Source organism: Canis lupus, chromosome 7 (genome assembly GCF_011100685.1).
Source record: "Canis lupus familiaris isolate Mischka breed German Shepherd chromosome 7, alternate assembly UU_Cfam_GSD_1.0, whole genome shotgun sequence".
Taxonomy (NCBI): domain Eukaryota; kingdom Metazoa; phylum Chordata; class Mammalia; order Carnivora; family Canidae; genus Canis; species Canis lupus.
In genome coordinates this window covers 47,979,602-47,994,761 of record NC_049228.1, presented here as the reverse complement: position 1 = coordinate 47,994,761, position 15,160 = coordinate 47,979,602, and the positions used below count along the sequence as shown (strand labels likewise).

At 35.6% G+C, this 15,160-nt stretch overlaps 1 protein-coding gene across 5 annotated transcripts in view; it reads right to left on the bottom strand.

Annotated features, from left to right (window-relative positions):
* The window catches only part of RIT2 (Ras like without CAAX 2), a 467,387-nt gene that overhangs the window by 54,475 nt on the left and 397,752 nt on the right, over nt 1-15,160 (bottom strand). The window contains exon 2 of one of the 5 annotated variants that reach the window (XR_005362443.1): nt 13,301-13,396. The exons of the other annotated variants lie outside the window; for them this stretch is intronic. The gene's annotated coding sequence lies outside the window, so the exon portion shown is untranslated. The remainder of the gene's footprint in view (nt 1-13,300; nt 13,397-15,160) is intronic. 5 annotated transcript variants of the gene reach the window in all.

Below are 15,160 nucleotides of genomic sequence, written 5' to 3'. Positions count from 1 at the left end.
AAATTTCCCTTTGGAGTCACTAATTCTGAAGGAAATAAAACAGTCTAGGATTTGTGAAACTCATATTATGGAAAATTTTACTCTACAGTCATACAAAGTTAAAACTGAAGTCACTTCCAGGAAACAACAGAACCTTTCTTATTTTTAAAGCTTTGAGATTATATATAGTGGATGAAAACTAATTTGCTTTCATTCAATTTGCAATAGTTTATTATAATATTGGCTTTCCCTCCTAATAAAGTCTATAGAGCCAAAATTAAGTATTACAAAAATAAATAGAATAGAGCACATAACCAATAGATATTAAGTTGGAAAGATAATTACAGATCTTCAATCAGACTGGCCCGTCTAATGGAGCTATAGGAAAGCAAACTTGTTAAAGGACATTCTATTGTGCTTTATGTTCAATTCTGACCTACTGTCTCCCTAACCCCTCCCCACTACTATTGGCACCTAGCCAATTAATGGCTACACTGCTTGTTGAAAATTGGGTTACCACAGATTTCCAGACAATTGGTTCATAAAAGGGTTTTGTCTTTATTCACAAAGGCTTAATTGGAAACCTTCTGTCCTTCTGTTAGAGAAAGCCTAGTGATAACTCAGATGCAGATGGAGCCATAAAGAACCCTCCCCTCAGGATCTCAGCATGCTGAAAAGAGGATTTTCACAGGTCTTTAATCATGATCAACCCAAGGAAATGCACCCAATCTTATTGCATAAACTGTTTATTTTAGTTTTAGTGTTTGTTTGTAATTACTTGTTATCCTCTACTACTGTCACACTGTCAACATATTAACTTCAGCAGTTATCAGGAAGGAATTAAGTATTCTGAAAAATAAATAGGGCACCTCTGTCAGGCCTTCAGAGCTTGAAGAAAGAATACAATGAATCATGAAATTCTACCTCTTTGCCCTCCTTGCCCCCTGTAAAGCTGTGACAATGGATTCAAAGTTTATTCCCTTTTCATGAAATTCCAATATTAGTGTGTATTAAGGTGTTACAGCATAGTAAGATTATATACTTTCCTGGAATGGACCTTGGAAATAACCTAGTCAAACCTTTTATCCAAAGCACAATTTCTCACTCCTGCATTTCTCATAAATATTCATCTTTCATATCTATTCACACACCAAAATAAATGTATAAAAATATACTGAATTCACTTCTTCACCTTCACTGCCATTACTATAGCCCAAGCTAACACTCTTCCCTGATTAAACTATTGCAATATCATCCTAATTATAACATCCTTATCCTCAGCCTCACTTGTTTTCCTCTCAGCTACCGGAATGATCTCTTAAAACCAGTCCATGTCACTCTCTTTCTTTGATGATTACGTCTTAATATTAAAGACTAACATCTCACAGAACCTTCCCTGCATGATCTGGATTCTGTATAACCTTCTGGTCCCATCTAAGAATCCCCCTCCCCATGATGACACATCTCCATCCTACTGGCTTTCTGTTTGTTTCTTATGTCCAATGATCAGTTTTCTGTGTGCAGTTTATGGGCTTCCTCTGCCTCTTGGTTTGGCAGGCTTCTCTGTCACAACATTGCCTCCATCCAGAGCAGCCTTCCCAGAGTCTCTGGGACTAGCCTAATTCTCCCACTACAAGTTATGATAGATCTTACACTTGTGTTTGAGTTTATCATAATTGAAATTTAGTTAATTATTTGTATACAGGTTTTATATCTCTTCTCCTCAACTAGGCTATAGGCTCTATGAAGTAAGGAATGTTCCTATGTCAGTCTCCATTTTATCCTTGGCAGTTGAAAAAGTATCTGATATCTGATCTGGCTCAATAAGCATCGGTTAATCAAAAGAGTAGCTGAATAAATGACATTCATTTAAAAAAAATAGCATTTCCAACTACTCCTTTGTGAGAGAAATCATTGCTCTAATGGCACAACAGATTCAATCCATTCTTAGTTTGGTTCTGGAGCTACACACAATTGATCCTATATGGGTTTTGAGATAGTATATTTCTTATGCACTTACTGCTTTTTTTTTTTTTTTTTTTTTTTTTTTAGGATGACTTTTACTGTAACTTTATCCACTTTACATAGCATTAGGTTTCAACTGCTAGCTGCTCTCCTCAGGATCTTGATTTCTACATTACTTCAGGGATTTATATTTAAACCATTATTCACACTCACTTTAACCTGCTTAAATTGCTCAAAGAGGTAAACTTCAGAGTTGAATCCTTAAGGTAATTGTCCCTCCTTTTGTTCTCAGGACACTGATTACTTCTTCAACCTCCCTTACATTTTCCTCGTAGTTTCCCCTACTCTCTGAACAGCTCCTACTTTTTTGAATTAACAATCATATCCTCTCCATTCTATCAATTCTGCATGCATTCTCTTGGCATTTTATCTTCTTCCATAGGCTTCACTAGCATCCAATGATTGGTGACTGCCATTCTTTATCTCTTTCTCATATTCAGCTTCTGAGTTACAAGGAAGTGTTTTTGAAAGTGTTTCTCAAGACAGTCTTTTGTTTAATATGCAAAAATATTAATTGGATGCTAGTGCTAGTAAATATAGTTGCAGTTTGTTGAACAATGAACTCACAGCTTATGACATTGGACCTCTGCTCAGCATCAGTTTGGACATCAGATTCAAAGAACTACAGGGCTTTGCCTGTCTGTAGCTTACTTTATTTATCTATTTGACATAAAAATGACTTATAAAGCAGGCCATGTAAATAATATAAGAAACACAAACTGCAAAGCTCAAATACAAAATATAGGAGGAGATCTAAGAATCAAAATTGGATAGAATTAAAAATAGGGTAAAAACTGAAAGCATGAATTTTAAATAGGATTATAATTAGGATGTTATTTATCCTAATAGTTTTATACTTGGGTTCAAAAGTCGTGAAAAATGCAGAAATGCTTGAGATCTTATTTAAAAACCAGTTCACGCAGAATGAGAGCAGTTTATTAGACTGCTCAATGTGATGGAGTAGGGGTATGGTGTAGTTATGAAAAGGAGATGCAATTTTAGGCTGAATAAGTATAAAAACTTATATATATATATGTATTAAAAATTTAAATATAAAAAATACAAAAACTAAAAAATCAAGCAATTTTATTGCTTTTGGCACAGGTCAGAAAACATCTATTGTCTTGTTTGTAGTTTTGGGTATCGTGTTTTGAGAAAAATATTTATTGAAGTATGCACTAACATGGAAGACTGATGAGCAACAATGTCTAAAAACATTTCCTGTTTGTGCACTGACAAGCTAAAAATAGGAAACACTGCTAAAAAAGAGTAAAGGCTAAAAGGATAGAGGAATTATTTCTTTTGTAAATCCTTCCTGGGATTGAGAGTATGTTTTACCATAAAGTGATTCATAAACTATATAGAGGGATTTTTTCCCCCTCTATTCATGGTTAGAATTGATTGTCCTGATAAATTGATATTGCTTATCACATAGATGTTTATATTCTCATTTTTCTCTCTAGGTGGGTGTCCTGGAATCCCCAAAACTATGTTGATATCAGGCAATTTGAAAGTTTATGCCCTACCTACTTATGAAACAAAGCAAAACAAACCTCTAACATTTCTTTTTAAGCTTTTTTTAGTGGCAGTAAACTATGGGTTTGGGAATTAGATAGCCTTCAGGGAACTGTGGCTCTTTCACTAACTGGCACTGTGACTTGAGCAAGATATTTAACCTTACTAAGTCTGGTTTCCTCATCTGTAAAATGGAGATAACAGTGCCATTAATCCCTTTATTCACAGATTCAGTACACATTAACTGTTCTCCCTACCAACAGTAAATTCCAATAACTTCATCTTCTCAACCTAGGGTTTTGTTTGCTTCTTTGGATAAATCAATCTTACCAAATTTTCTTAGTCTCACAATATCCAAAGTAAATAACTAAGCCACATTATTTAATACTAAATTTAGGAGAAGAAAAGTAAGCTGTTACCTTTTGAATTCACTAATGTTTCTATCTTTTTTATTACAGAAACCAATACCAGCAGAAGTGGTATTTTAGATGATGGAGTTAATCATCTTTCTATCCCATTTACCCTTTTATCAAAACTTTCCCTCAAGTTATCCATAATTATGTCTCCCTTATCTGGTAAGATTACTGTAATTTAGACTCAAAGGCATATTCAGACAGGTTGTGGCAGCAATTAATAAATTAGCAGTGATCAACAGAGCTAGTAAATTATTAGTCTAAATATATTGAAATAATCTAAAAAGAGTTTTGTAGGCAACTGCATATGAAGTTATAAGGCTATACAATGTTTTTTAAAAGGTAAAACAAATCAAGAAATGTAAAAAATAAACATTTGGTTTAAAATAGAAATGTTAGGCGGTGGGGAGCGAGATTCCAACAGGACAGGCCCGGGATCCCAGGGCACCAAGCAGACACAGTCCACGATCCTGTGCTCCCCCCCGGACAGGAGGAGGTGGGGAGGGCACAGGACAGCGAGGACTCTCCTGCCACCGGGCGCCCCACACTGTGCAGATCAGCAACCCCCGCCCCCGGAGCATCCAGGCCAGTGTGGACTGGGAGACTGGGTAGTTACTCTGGGAGCTGAGTCCAGAGCTGGAGAGCTGGCCGCTGCCAGTGGTGTTGTTCCTCCTGATGTCACTCACCTGTGCCTGGGATGGAGTGGGGGCGCCAGGGAACAGAGGCCTCACGGGTAAACAGCTCCCGCTGAGGCGGGCACCTGGTGGGGTTGGGACAGCTCCCCCAGGTAGATACACCTGAGAATCAGCACAGCAGACCCCTCTCCCAGAAGACCAGCTGGAAGGATAGGGGAAGAGCCAAATTCTTGACTGAGCAGCACTGGAAAGCTCCAGGGGAAGTCGAGGGACAGTATATAGAACCAGAGGGTACCCCTCCTTTTTTTTTTCCCTTTTTTTTCTTCCTTTATCCAGTACAACTCGTTTTTAGCCACTCTGCACTGAGCAAAATGACTAGAAAGAAGAAATCACCATAAAAGGAAGAATCAGAAACATTACTCTCTGCCACAGAGTTACAGAATTTGGATTACAATTTGATGTCAGAAAGCCAATTCAGAAGCACAATTATAAAGCTATTGGTGGCTCTGGAAAAAAGCATGAAGGATTCAAGAGACTTCATGACTGGAGAATTTAGATCTAATCAGGCCAAAATTAAAAATCGGTTAATTGAAAAAAATTTTTAAAAATATCAGTTAATTGAGATGCAATCCAAACTAGAGGTCCTAACGATAAGAGTTAATGAGGGAGAAGAGTGAGGGACATAGAAGACAAGTTGATGGCAAGGAAGGAAGTTAAGGGAAAAAAAAGAAAAACAAAATACCATGAGGAAAAGTTAAGGGAAATAAATGACAGCCTCATAAGGGAAACTCTATGTATAATTGAGGTGGCAGAGGGCGCTGAGAGGGACAGAGGGCCAAAAGCATATTTGTACAATTATAGCTGAGAACTTCCCTAATTTGGGGAGGAAAACAGGCATTCAGATACAGGAGATAGAGAGGTCTCCCCCTAAAATCAATAAAAACCATTCAACACCTTGACATATAATAGTGAAACTTGCAAATTCCAAAGATAAAGAGAAAATCCTTAAAGCAGCAAGAGACAAGAGATCCCTAACTTATATGGAGAGAAAATTAGATTAACAGCAGACCTCTCCACAGACACCTGGCAGGCCAGAAAGTGCTGGGAGGATATATTCAGGGTCCTAAATGAGAAGAACATGCAGCCAAGAATACTTTATCCAGCAAGGCTCTCATTCAGAATAGAAGGAGAGATAAAGAGCTTCCAAGATAGGAGGAAACTGAGAGAATATGTGACCACAAAACCAGCTCTGCAAGAAATATTAAGGGGAACTCTGTAAAAGAAAGAGGAAGTCCAAAGAAATGATCCACAAAAACAGGGACTGAATAGGTATTATGATGACAATTAATATCTTTCAAAGTAACTCTGAACATGAATGGGCTTAATGATCCCATCAAAAGATGCAGGGTTTCAGACTGGATAAAAAAGCAAGACCCATCTATTTGCTGTCTACAAGAGACTCATTTTAGACCTAAGGACACCTACAGCCTGAATGGTCCTCAAAAGAAAGCAGGGGTAGTCATTCTCCTATCAGATAAATTAAAGTTTATCCCAAAGACTGTAGTAAGGGATGAAGAAGGACGCTATATCATACTTAAAGGATCTATCCAACAAGAGGACCTAAAAATCATGAATATTTATGCCCCTAATGTGGGAGCTTCCAAGTGTATCAATCACTTAATAACCAAAGTAAAGACATACTTAGATAATAATACACTAATACTGGAAGACTTCAACATGGCACTTTCTGCAAATGACAGATATTCTAAGCATATCTCCAAAGAAATGAATCTTGAAATGATACAGTGGACCAGATGTATTTCACAGATAGTTACAGAACTTTACATCCAAACACAACTGAATACACATTCTTCTCAAGTGCACATGGAACTTTCTCCAGAATAGACCACATACTGGGTCACAAATCAGGTCTGAAATGATACTAAAAGATTGGGATTGTCCCCTGCATATTTTCAGACCATAATGCTTTGAAACTTGAACTCAATCACAAGAAGAAATTTGGAAGAAACTCAAACACGTGGAGGTTAAAGACCATCCTGCTAAAAGATGAAAGGGTCAACCAGGAAATTAGAGAAGAATTAAAAAGATTCATGGAAACTAATTAGAATGAAGATATAACTGTTCAAAATCTTTGGGATACAGCAAAAGCAGTCCTGAGAGGGAAATACATCATAATACAAGCATCCCTCAAAAAATTGGAAAAAAACTCAAATACACAAGCTAACCTTGCACCTAAAGGAACTGGAAAAAGAACAGCAAATAAAACCTACAATAAGCAGAAGAAGAGAGTTAATAAATATTTGAGAACTCAATGAAATAGAGACCAGAAGAACTGTAGAATGGATCAACAAAACCAGGAGTTGGTTCTTTGAAAGAATCAATAAGATAGATAGACCATTAGCCAGCCTTATTAAAAACAAAAGAGAAAAGACTCTAATTAATAAAATCACAAATGAAAAAGGGATATCACAACCAATACCAAGGAAATACAAACGATTTAAAAAACATATTATGAGCAGCTATACACCAATAAATTAGGCAATCTAGAAGAAATGGACACATTTCTGGTAAACCACAGACCACACATTTCTGGTAAACCAAAACTGGAACAGGAAGAAATAGAAAACCTGAAATAGAAATAGAACAGGCAGATAACCAGGGAGGAAATTGAAGCAGTCATCAAAAACCTCCCAAGACACAAAAGTCCAGGGTCAGATGGCTTCCCTGGGGAATTCTATCAAACATTTAAAGACAAAAAAAATACATATGAGAGACTCCTAACTCTGGGAAATGAATAAGGGGTAGTGGAAGGGAATTGGGTGGGGGGATGGGGTGACTAGGTGACAGACACTGAGGGGGGGCACTTGATGGAATGAGCACTGGGTGTTATGTTATATGTTGGCAAATCGAACTCCAATAAAAAAATACAAAAACAACAAAAAAATTTAATAAAAAAATAAAAATAAAATAGAAATGTTAATTCTCAATTAGTTTTGATATAGTTTTCTTTTTTCAACTGATAAAATAATATCTGAAATAATTTTTAAATTATTCTCCAATTAGAGAAGGAAATGTTGAACTACCTCAATTAACTAATCTTTTTATGATGCATTAGTTGACCAGCAATAATTTTCTAATGTGATAAGCATAAAAAATTCCTATGCAGATAAGTGACATCAGCAAGATGGCCAAATAAGATGCCTTGTCTATATTCCTTTCTTCCTCAAGAATAATTTGGCATTCATCCATAGACAAAGTGCCTTTGTGGGAGCTGTGGGGTCCAGTGCAATACAGCAAGGGTACTCCCACTGAATCCTGCTGAACCCTGCCTTGTGAAATGGGCATGCACATCTCAGTCCCATGAGCCCTGAGATGGCTCATAAAACTGTTCCACTCCCTCTCAACTCTAGTCCAGTACTGTCTGGAGAACTCTGAATTAGATTATTTGCCCAAGGTCAAGAGAGTCTTTGTGGAGTCCAGAAGTCCAGTGGAGAAGTCTCAGAACACCATTAGAGAAAAAACAAAATCCAAGTTTGGACACATTGTATAAGAGAAGTGAAACTATTTGACTTTTTCACATCACTCCTCTCACAGTGTGGCACAGCTGAGTGTCAAAAGAACCCTTCTCAGCCATGATTTCTTCTATGTGGGAAAGTGAGAGCACACAAGTGAGTGCCCAGATTACCTAGCTGTGCAGGATATTGCCAAAGAAGCCCATTTCTCCCTTGTCTCATTCAGAATACTGAATCATAAGCTATACAACCAGGGGGCAGTGAGCTGTTGGGAGAGCAGCACCTAGAACTCTGACTATATCTAAAAGTATGTAGATCCTACAGATGGTGTCATAGACTCCTTTGGGAGATCCACTCATGAGCCATGGGGGTGTCTTACCTGTGCATTACACAGTGCAGGCATTCCAGCACTGTGGAGTGGTGCCTTACCCAAACACCTCCCCACCCCACGTGTAGCTCCCTGTAGCCACTTCACAGTGACTGTGAAAGCAAGCTTTCACAAATGGTTAGTGAACATGCAGAGAAAAAACAGCTAAATCTGTGGGCAGAAAGACCACAAATTTGAGCCTTTACACTGCCCTTGGAGAAGCAAAAGGGAAAGTGTTGCACCTGGCACGTTGTATTATAAGAAAGCATGCAATCTTGGGAATTTTGCCACAGGAGGGAGCAATAAGTGTAGGGTAGATGCATCTATAAAAGGGTCTGAGAAAGTCTCAGAATCTCTAGCAGGGCTAACAGAATGTTTTTCTCTCTGGAAGGAATAACTAGAGGAGGTGATTGTTACTTCAAATGTGAAAATAACAATGCAAGACTTTAAGGAACAAGAAAAAAAATCAATGAAACATGACACCAACAAAAGATCACAGTATTCTTCCAGTAACTGATCCCCCCCAAATGGAGATGTGCAGTTTACCCAATAAAGAATTCAAAATAGCTGTTTCAAGGAAGTTCAATGAGCTGTGAAAACACAGACAATTCAGTGAAATCAGGAAAACACCACACACACAAAATGAGAAGTTTAATAAAGAGATGGAAATCATAAAGAAAAATAGAAATTCAGGAGCTGAAGAATACATGAATGAAATGAAAAATGTAAAGCAGAAATAAATGAAATAGAGATCAGGAAAACAACAAGAAAGACTAAGGAAACTAAAAGCTGATTTTTTGAAAATATTAACAAAACTTCTAAACCTTAAGCTAAACTAAGAAAGAAAAAATTTAAACAAAATCAGAAACAAAAGAGGAAACATTGCAACTGATACAAAAGAAAGAATCATAAGAGACTAAACCATTACATATCAACAAATTGGATAACCATAAAAAAATTCCTAGAAATGCACAACCCACCAGGACTCAATCATGAGGACTGAGAAAATCTAAACAGACCAATAATGAGTTAAAAGATTGAATTAGAAATCTCCCAACAAATAAAAGCCCAGAAACAGATGATTTCATGGGTAAATTCTACCAAATTCACAGAGAAGAATTAACTTCAATCCTTTTCAAACTCTTCCAAAACTCTAAGAGGAAACACTCCCAAACTAATTTACAAGGCCAGCAATGCCCTCAAACCCAAGCCAGAAGTACAAGCCAATATTTCTGATGAATATAGATGCAAAAATTCTGAACATAGTATTAGGAAACAGAATTCAACACCACAGTAAAAAGATTGTATACCATTATTAAGGGGGATTTATCCTTGGGATGCAAGAATGGTTCAATATACACAAACAAATAAATATGATATACTGCATTAATAGAATGAGAGATCGAAAATCATATGATTATCTCAATAGATGAAGAAAAAGCATTTGACAAAATACAATATCCATTCATGATGAAAAACTCTCAAGAAATTGGGTACAGAAGGAGTGTACCTTAACTTAATAAAGATCATATACGACAAACACACAGCTATCATCATACTCAACAGTAAAAGGTTGAAAACTTTCCCTCTAAGATTAGGAACACAAGTGATCCATTCCCACCACTTTTATTCAACATAGTACTGGAAGTATCAACCAGAGCAGTTAGGCAAGAAAAAGATATGTCATCCAAATTGGAAAGGAAAAAGTAAAGCTGTCTCTGTTTACAGATGGTATGATCATATATAGAGAAAATACTACAGACTCCACCAAAAAAAAAAAAAAAAAAAAAAAAAAACCTGCTGGAACTAATCAACTAATTCAGTAAAGCTGCGGGATGCAAAATCAACAGGCAGAAATCAATTGCAATTCTGTATACAAACAACAAACTAAAAAAGAAATAATTCCATTTGCAACAGCATCACAAACAACAAAATATTTAAGATTATATTTAACCGAGGTGGTGAAAAATCTGTATACTGAAAAGTGTATGACTGTGATGAAAGAAATTGAAGACAACACAATATAAAGGTATCCCATGTTCATGGATATGAAGAATTCATATTGTTAAAATGTCAGTACTCTTCAAAGCTGTCTATAGATACAATCCTTATCAAAATTCCTTCGGAATTTTTCATACAAATAGAAAAAAAAATCTAAAATTTATACAGAAACCTAAAAGACCCTCAATAACCAAAACAATCTTGAAAAAGAACAAAGCTGGAAGCATTACACTTTCTGGTTTCAAACTATATTACAAAGTTATAGTAATGAATACAGCATGGCACTAACATAAAACAAATATAACCAATGAAACATAACAGAGAGCCCAGAAATAAACTCTTACATAAAACTATTATTTGTCAAAGTACCAATAATACTCAATGGGGCAGGATAGTCTCTTTTAATAAATGGTATGGGGAAAACTGGATAATCACATCCATAAGGATGAAACTGGATCCCTATCTTATACCAGTTACAAAAATTAACTTGGAATGGATTAAAGACTTCAATATAAAACCTGAAACCATAAACTCCTCATAAAGAAAACTTTAGAGAAATGCTCCTTGACATTGGTCTTAGCAATGATTTTTTTCAATATGACACTAAAAGCACATGCAACAAAAGCAAAATAAATAAGCAGGACTATATTAAACTAAAAAGCTTCTGCACAGCAAAAAGATCAATCAACAAAATGAAAAGGCAGCCTACAGAATAGGAGAAAATATTTGCAAGCCACATGTGATAATGTGTTCATATGCAAAATATAAAAAGGAACTCCTATAATTCTATAGCAAAAAACAAAACCCCCCAAACAATACAATTAAAAATGGGCAGAGGACCTGAATAGACAGTCTTCCAAGGAACATATTAAAATCACCAACAGGTGCATAAAAAGATGCTCACTATCACTAATCACAGAAAAATGCAAATCAAAACCACCATGAGATACCACCTCACAACTGTTAAAATGGCTATTATCAAAAAGACAAAACATAAGCATTAACAAAAATGTGGAGAAAAGGGAATCCTTGTGCACTGTTGGTGAGGATGTAAATTGGTACAGCCACTATGGAAAACAATAATATAACCTAGTAATCTTAATTCTCAGTATATATCAAAAGAAATGAAATCAGGAGTTTAAAGAGAGATTTGTATTCCTATGTTCATTTCAGCATTATTCACAATAACCAAGATATGGAAATAATCTGAGCATCTGTTAATGGATGAATGCATAATGAAGATATAGTGTAGATATACAATGGATTCTTATTAAACCATAGAAAGGAGGAATTCTTGCCATTGTGACAACATGGATGGATCCTGAGGACATTATGCTAAATAAAATAACTGAGATAGAGAAAGACCAATACTGTATTGTCTCACTTATACGTGGAATCTAAACAAACTGAATTTATAGGAATAGAGAGTAGAATGATTGTTGTTCAGGGCTTGGGGTGGAGGAAAAGGGGAGATGTTGGTTGAAGGGTACAAGCTTCCAGTTAAGATTAATAAAATCTGAGGATCCCTGGGTGGCGCAGCAGTTTAGCGCCTGCCTTTGGCCCAGGGCGCGATCCTGGAGACCCGGGATGGAATCCCACATCGGGCTCCCAGGGCATGGAGCCTGCTTCTCCCTCTGCCTATGTCTCTGCCTTTCTCTCTCTCTCTCTGTGTGACTATCATAAATAAATAAAAATAAAAAAAAGATTAATAAAATCTGGGGACCTAAGGTATAACATGGTTACTATTGTCACCATAGGTGTATTATATACTTGAAAGTTGCCAAGAGTGAATCTTCAATGTTCTTACCACCCTCACAAATGGTAATTCTGAGAGGTGATAGAGATGTTACTTATCCCTATCATGGTAATCATTACACAATATACACAATACATAAATGTTTATTAAGTTAACACATTGTACACTTTAAATGTATATGATGTTATATATTAATTATACCATAATAAAGGTAGAAAAAATTCTTATGCACTTCTATAGTTACTCAAGGTATTAACTAACTCAAATCATTATAAATTCAGAATCACTTGATTCTGTTCTCTGAACATTCAAATAATGGAGTAAATAAATAAATCTTGACCTAATCAGTTATATATCATATATTCATTTTCTCAGAGATATGACTATCCTGATCAACATCATTGTTCCCTTCTAAATGTTATTTTTCAATGTATATGAGACAGTGTCAGTTGTCACTGGTAAGATATCAGGGAGATTTTTTTCAAATTTAGTATTTCAATATTACAGCAAAACTTTGTGTTTGCCTATAATTCATACACTAGGATATTTTTAAATAAACAAATAGGAAATTATCGATTTATTATTTTTTAATAATTGGTTATTCGTTATATATTTCAGTACAAGGGATTCTTCAAAGCCCTAATACCACAATGAGTGAGACAAGATTTTCACAGATGACACACATTAACTGAAAATAGGCACATATAAATTCAGAATTTTAAGAATTTATATTTTCTAAAGAAATATAGAAAAGTAAAGAGTAGGTAAAAGTAGACTGCTCAGGGGAGTTGTCATAGGATAAGTGGGATTTTAATTACTCTTTGTTTATTTCACAAATAAGCCTTTTTCTTTGTTAAACAGAATGCTTTGAACCTGGGTCTTTTTTTTTTTTGACATAAACCATAGGTAAAATGTATATCAATTCTGGATCAGCTATTGAAAAATTCTACATAACATTAAAATAATCTCCCAACCTAGGAAAACATTTTTAAAGAAAGGTCTATACAGAGCCATTTTGAATATTTCATGCAATATAACATCATAAAGATCAATTGCCTTTTTTAGTTTTTACTTACACCTGTTTTCAAGCCAGTGATCTGATTGGTGAACAGACAACATTATGGGGTCATAATGGAGACAATTAGGCCAAGATCCAGGTCTCATCTCCTGTTCTGAATAATATTGAAATTATTTTATTCATTTTAATAGCTTGGGAAAATTATTTGGCTGATTGTTGAGGAATAAGTTGGTGAAGGAAGGATTATAATAGGGAACTGGACAATACTTACTATAAATATCCCCCAATTATAATAAATTCTAGTGTCAGTTTTAGAATCTCTACTGGTAAGATATGTTAAAAGTCTCCAAATTATGATTCATTAATCAGTTCTCTAGTGTATGTCTCCACTATAGATATAACTGTCTTTGGCAAAACTTCATCATTTTATTTGTCACATATATAAATTTGAATCCTCAATGTCTTAACTTAGGCTTTTAGAATTAGAAGGGAAATCAGAGGCCAACTACTGTATCCAGGAAAGTTCTCAGAAATGCTCCTGACAGATTGTTTCCAGAGATAGTTGTCCATTTGATACGAAGAACCTCAACACTCCATAACGCAACTCTTGAAGTGGTTTGATGCTTCCAACATCTATCACAGAATTTATTCTACTGAACATTATTTCCTGCTGCTGTTCTCCACCAAATTGTGTCAATTCCTGTTATAGAACTGTATATAAGTAAGCTTAATGTCTACTTCATGGGCACTTCTCTCATTACTTAAATATGAGCCTCATCTCACCCCAGTGACAGACACAGACTGAGTGCCTATAGTTTTATGGGCAATGTGCTAGCCATCGTAAGTTTGTTCAGTCTTAATCCTATGATTTGCCCAGGGGCTTCAATCACCTCTGTTCTCACCAGGCTCCACTGAGAGATTCAAATATCAACAAACATATATCCCCCTCACATCATATATTATGAGTTATGATTATTATATATTATCACATTACATCATATATGATATCATATATCATATATAATTATATATCATGTTATATTATCATATATGATATATCATATATTATCATATAATAGTCATATATTATGATTTTACAGGCAAAAGCTCTGTAGTGTAATCACATATCTTTTACTATATAACCTTTATATGATACCTGAATTTATTACTGTTGTAGAGAGGGGGGAAATGCTCACCAATCCCATTTTCTCTTTATGGACATGTAGGAAGACAATTTCCCAGCTTTCATTATTCATACAGGGGCCATGTAACAGGAAGCTGACAAATGTAGGGTGGTCAAAGTGATGGAAGCTTCTTCCAGGTCTGGCATAGACCCCTGTGTCACTGTCACTTTTCTCATTCCCAAACCACAATGGAATTGTCACAAACCTGAGAGAAGCCCAGATCCCTGAACAAAAACTGTCCAAACTACATCAGGTTCTAATATGAGTAGCCTGCATCAAGTCATTGAGAGTTTGTTTCTCTTTAACTTTATATAACAGAGTTTAACCTCCTTCAATTTACTGAGTAATTAATACCTGAAGTGGGTTACTGTTATAACCCCAAATGAGGTTCATGAAGTTGGCTTGGTAATTGGATGGCATGCAAGCAAAAAACTGATATCAGATGCTATAAAGATGGAATTTAGTGATATACAGTGGAAAAAAATATTAGTGAAATTGTTACTCCATAGATCCTAGAAGGCATTGCATTTGCCTAGTGAGATTATGGCACTAAGGCAAGATTTGGAAAATAAAAATGTTAGCCGTATATGTTGGGTTTTATTGTCTGTGCTTGGCAAAGGGTTATAAGATAGAGATAAGTTAATAAAATAACTTGTTAGTTTCAAATGGAAAGAGAAGAGAGAGAATCCAGAAAAGTGGTACCTTACTTGGACAATTGCTACTAGAGCAGTATT